Source organism: Tupaia chinensis, unplaced genomic scaffold, assembly GCF_000334495.1.
Source record: "Tupaia chinensis unplaced genomic scaffold, TupChi_1.0 Scaffold149922_1, whole genome shotgun sequence".
NCBI classification, from domain to species: domain Eukaryota; kingdom Metazoa; phylum Chordata; class Mammalia; order Scandentia; family Tupaiidae; genus Tupaia; species Tupaia belangeri.
The window spans coordinates 1604719-1610766 of NW_006209766.1; positions in this window are offsets into that span (position 1 = coordinate 1604719).

Below are 6048 nucleotides of genomic sequence, written 5' to 3' on the forward strand. Positions count from 1 at the left end.
TTGGGCACGCACGCACACGCACACACGAACCCGGTGTGAGTTTAAGCCACCGGGTCAAGGACTCAAACTACAGTCGACTACAAGGGAGTCCAGAGATATAGCCATTACATCAACTGCTGGTCCCAACAGTGGGGTATTCTTGAAGAGATAGTTTATACATAAGAGGGCACCTATATTTCTATTATTCATTACATAAGCAAGAGAATACTACTTGTGCCTTTGCACACTGCTTTTTTTTTTTTTTTAATTTAACAATGTATTTTGAAGGATCATTGTCATCTTGGCACATATAGCTCTGCCTCAAAAACTTATTTTATTGCTAGAGAGGGAACCTCCCAATGAGGTGTGGTTGTGATGTTGTGATGTAATACTTTTCCCTCCAGGATTTAGGACATGCACGCACAAGTTGCCAGAGCAGGGATTTGAGCCACAACTGGCCATGTGTCTGACCTAGCTAGGTTAGGAAGTCATACAGTGTCACTTCTACCATTGTCAGAAACCTGCTCAGATTCAAAGACAGGAGGGAATTCATCCTGTGTCTCAATGGATGGCATCAAGTCGCAGTGTAAGAAAAACAAATCTTAGGACCAGCAGGTAGTGTAGTGGTTAAGGCACTGGACTTCCTGCATGACTGACTGCAGTTCGAGTCCTAGACACACCAGGTGTGTGTGCCCAAAATCCCAAGAGGAGAATAGAGGAGGAAAGTATTGTGGTATGGCCGTCCACCTTGGGGGCGATTTCTCACTTTCTCTCTCTCTGTCTCTGTCTCTCCAGCAAGTACACTCACCCTATAGCAAAACTCTCTCAAGAAAGAAAGAAAAAAGAAAGAAAAGCAAATCTTGGGGTACAGCAGATGGAGTGAAGGTTAAGGCACTGGACTCCCACATGACCAACTGCAGTTTGAGTCCCAGACCTAGTGGTTTGAAAAATCACGCCAGGTGAGCATGCATGCTTGTCCAAAATCCCAGGAGGAGGATGGAGGAGAAGGGATTGCATTGTGGCCATCCCTCCTGTTGGGGGTGGTTTCTCGCTTTCCCTCTCTTTCTTTGTCTCCTCCTCTCTGGCAAGTGTACATGCCCTATGGCAAGAATCTTTAAAAAAAGAAAGAGAGAGAAAGGAAGGAAGGGAGCAAGTAAGAAAGAAAAAGAAAGAAGAAAAGAAAATCCAACTCAGGCTGTCTTTGAGAAATACAATCTGCCACAGCAAACAAAAGATTCAGACCTGCAAAAGTTCAGCTACTGGGATTGTCAAATCAGACTATAAACTAGCCCTTTATGAAGTGTTCGAAGAAATATAATACACAATCACAAATATAAGCAAGCAACAAGACAGTGTCAGGAATGAAAAAGTGAATTGAAAACTCAGATGATAGATGAAACATCTGAAGATGAAAATACAATAAATGTAATTCCCAGAATGAAAATAAAAACTCAGGGCATTAGATGTAGCTGAAGACAGACCGATTGAGCTGGAAGCTCTGTCAGTGCTCTGGGCCTCAATGGATCAAATTAACAGCGCAGAGAGACAATGATATATGAAAAGGAGGTGAAGATAGATCAGGTATCTAATGAAAGTCTCAAAAGTAGAAATTAGAGAGAATGGAAGAGAGGTGATCTTTGAAGAAATAACAGATGAGAATTTTCCAGAACTGATGAAAAAAACAGGTCCAAAGTTCAAGAAGCAAACATATTCTGAACATACTCAATAAAAAGAAATTCCTGCCTAAACATGTCATTCTGAAATTGCAGGACATTGATGATAATGGGGTCCGTTATCATCTGTGCATCCTCCAGATTATAGCATGAAGTAGATGTCCCACCAGTTCTGTTGAATGAAGACGGTGGACACCTCAAGTCAAGGTCACGGACAAATTAAAGGCAAGGAGGTAGAAACAATTATGGCTCATCTGACTCCCCCAAAGCACAGAAATGAAGTTGAAGATGAGGGTGTGGGATGGGGAAAAACCAACTGGGGAAGCTTTTTGAAAGATCAGGCAAGGTACAATGGGTCTGCTCAATGGCGGTTATGGAAGGTTCTTGAATCAAGTTGTTCATGGATGTTCTGTGATGGTCACCCATTTTGTGAGGAAAGGAAAAGAGACTTTAATACTGTCACCAGATGCAGGATCTTGGCCCTGAGAGAAGAGAAATTAACTCAGGGCCACAGGTGGAGAAACCCAGGCACGGCTTTAATTGGGGCTTTATGCTCAAACACAGGGAAGCCAGCAGGAGAGAGTGCCAGCCATGTCTTTGAAGGCTGAGAGTTGGGGGTTTTATTATGGTAGAGGGCAAGAAGTTGTAGGGCCAATGCGTGGTCAGGAGAGGCTTTCTCAGCACATACGCAGTGGCTGTTCATGAGTCTTCACACATTGCGTGTATCATTAGACTCCTAAATCTCTTCCCAGGGCTGGGATTTTTAGTTTGGACATGAGGCGTAGTTCATCTTTAGGTCAATTTCGGTCCTCTGTGGTGACTGCTACAGGCTCTGACTGGTTCTTCTTTGTTCTTGTGGTCAGGTTCATAGTTGCAATTTGGGTACATCCTGCAGCCAGAAAGCTGAAAAGATACTTTACTTTTTCCACCCCTAATTGCCAGAGGGTGCATGTGCTGTCCAGAGAGCAACAGAGAGAGGGAGATGGAGAACGCACCCCTCACTGGATCATGGTCACTCTGTGATCCCTTCTCCATTTCTCCATCCTTCTGGGTTTGGGGGCATACACTCACACGTGCCCAATGTGTTTTTCAAAGACTGGGGCGAAGATTCAAACCACAGTTGGCCATATGGGATATGGCCCTCTTAATCACTAGGTCACAGGGCCAGCCAGATATTTTACTTTGGATCCTGGGAGGGCCCTTATTTCTTACCTGTCTCATACCAGCATAGAGGAAGAACCCTACATGGGAGAAAATCTGTGAGGTCAGGATCCTCCTCTTATTGGTTCTGATGGGGTCACCTAATGGCCCCTCTATCAATCACTGGGGTTAATTAATGATGAAGATACCCTGGCCAGATCCAAGTGATACATATGCCTATTCCTGGAGCCTCAAGTAGATAGTGTCCATCCAACGCACAGAACCTACCTGGCATGGGCGCCCGGACACCACGACAAAATCAACTGAACTCATGAGTGATTCAGATGGTCCCGGAGATGATACGTTAGAAAGAGATGTGTTTATGGAGCCAGACAGTGGTGCAGCAGTGACACTCGATGCTCTGCGAGGTCCCAAGAGGTCCTCTGGTTCAAGTCCAGAGACTTCAGAAGTACACCTAGCACATGTGTACTATGATCCAGGGCGGGCAGCGGGCTGGGGTGGGTCACAATGTAAGACCTTGGGGAGGTGTGTGCCCTCTCTCTCTCTGTCCCCTTTTTCCCCTTTCTCATCCACTCATGAAAGAAATAAACTTAAAAAAATAAATAAAAAGAAAGAACTTAGAATATGGACTGGCATGTCAAAACATGCTCATCAATGCTGTCTGTTATTGTTGGGAACCCCAAGATAAAGTACAAACCGTATAAAAATGACCTCAGTGATTCACCTTTGCCGATCCCCCTGCCTCAAGCATGATTCTCTGGCAACAGTTTTAGAAAAACCCCTTCCCACCCTATGCTCCTGGAGTCTCCTAAGCCCTGACTGATACTTATCTTTTAATACAGGGATCCAGTGACCACTTACAAAGGACACCCCACACACACCCCTGTCCCCCACTAGCCAGTTTTAATCTCCAATACAGACCTCCCCTTGACTCCAAAATCCAATATACACACGCTCATTCCAAATCTCCGGCTACGTCGAATCTTCTCAAAAGGGGCAGTACCGCCCCCTGCTGGAATCGGAAGTTAACACAAACATGGCTGTTAATCCATTGTACGGAGGGCGTGACAGGCATGGGGACCAGGAAAGCTGCACAACTTGAAAATGCCCTTAAAGGCATTCACATGGGTAAAAACAACAACAACAACAATTATACTTATCTGAAATTAGTAATAGAACATGCACGCCCAGACATGCAAATGCCGGGGGTTGGCTTAAAATATACTGGTACTTTCTGAAATGAAGCAATGATGCAAATAGAATAAAGATGATACTTTCTGCTGTTCTTCAGGATGGTATTAAGGGTTATACACCATATTGGAAAATCACCATTTCAATCATAATGCCATAGAATAAGATAGAATGTAAAAATTTTAATATTGGAAAAACGCATTAAGGAATGTACTAGTATCACACGTTCAGTATGATAAACTTTCAGGAAGTGACCACACCCATATTACTAGCCCCAGGTCAAGAAAACATCATCGGCCCCACAGAAGTACTCCTGGGGTGCTTGTTCCGATCACTATTCCCCTCTCCCCAAAGGTAACCATGCTTCACTTTTTTTTGTTGTTGTTTTGCTATAAACTGTGTGTGCTCTCTGGAGACAGAGAGAGAGAGAGTAAGAAATCACCCCCACCTCCTGGAGGAGAGGGCCACGTCACATTTCATTCTTCTCCATTCTCCTGGGATTTTGCACACACATGCGCCCATGTCTGGTGTGTTCTCAAACCACTGGTTCTGGGACTTGAACCATGCAGTCATGTGAGATCCAGTTCTTTAACCACTACGCCACTTTCTGGCCCTTAAGAAGAATTTTTTAAGTTTCTTTATTAATTTCTTCCATGAGAGAGACAGACAAGAAAGAAAGAAACAAGCACCCCCCAACAGGGCCCTCACACTGAGATCTACCCCACCTTCAGCCAGACCAGAGCATGAGCTCATGTGTGCTCCCAGCATGTTACAGGGAGGCCTTGGGATATGAACCAGGGACTTTCTCAGGTGGGTACAGCATTGCAGAGCATTGAGTTACTTCTGAACCACCATCTTTTTTTTTTTCTCCCAATGGGGAGAGAGGTGAAGTGAGAGAGATAAGATGTTTTCTGTTTTTGTTTTTGCTATAGGGACGTGTGCCTTGCAGAGAGAGAAAAAGTGGAAAATCACCCCCACACACAAGGGGGATGGCCACGCTGCAATCTCTTCTCCTCCATCCTCCTCTTGGGGTAAACATTCATGTGCACATGCACTTGGAGTGTTTTTCAAGCCACCATGTAGGAATTTGAACCACAGAGTTGGTCATGTTGGATCCAGTTCCTTAACCAGTACACCACTTACTGGCCCACAATAAGCTTTTTTTTTTTTTTTCTTTGAGAGGTTTTTGCTATAGGGCACATGCGCTCGCCAGACAGAGAGAGACAGAGAGAAAGCAAGAAATCACCTCCAGAGGGGATGGCCACGCTGCAAACCCTTCTCCTCCATTCTGCTCTCAGGATCTTGGGCATGCACGCACATGTGCCTGGCATGAGTTTAAGCCATCAGGTCTGGGACTCTAACCACGGTTGACTACAGCGGAGTCCAGCGACATAGCCATTACGCCAACTGCTGGTCCCCATGATAAGCATTTTTGACAGGGCTCAATCCTCCTGCCCAACCTCTTAGCTAGTTAGGATTACAGGTATGCACCACCACGCTGGCTGTTTAGGTAGGTCCGAGAATTGAACCTGGGCATGCCCTGCAGTCGCAGTCTCATGCTGTGGTGCCCTACCACTTGCACCACTGCAGTTGGGCCTTGTCGGTTTTGATAATGTGGTAAGTACCTGCACAACCATCATCCCACGCCGAAGCTGACAATGACCCACATCTCGCCATACGGTCTCCCATTCCACACTCTGGAGGTGAGCGTCATCCTGAATCATGTGTTCACCTTTGACTTACTTTTCTGTTGGTATCTTCTTCTTCTATTTTTTTTTAGAAATTTTTAAAGAATTATTTTATTTAACTTTATTTACTTATTTTTATTTATTTTAATTTGACCAGAGAGGGCAGAGAGAGACCAGTGAGAGAGAGAGAGAAGAAAGTGAGAAAGCTATAGCTGCCAGGTCCGGGACTTGAACCACAGTCAGCCATGTGGGAATCCAGTGTCCTTAACCATCATGCCAGCTGCTGGTCCCTCTGTTGATATATTCTTTTTTTTTTTTTTTTTTTTGGAGAGTTTTTGCTAATAGGCGCGCTGCGC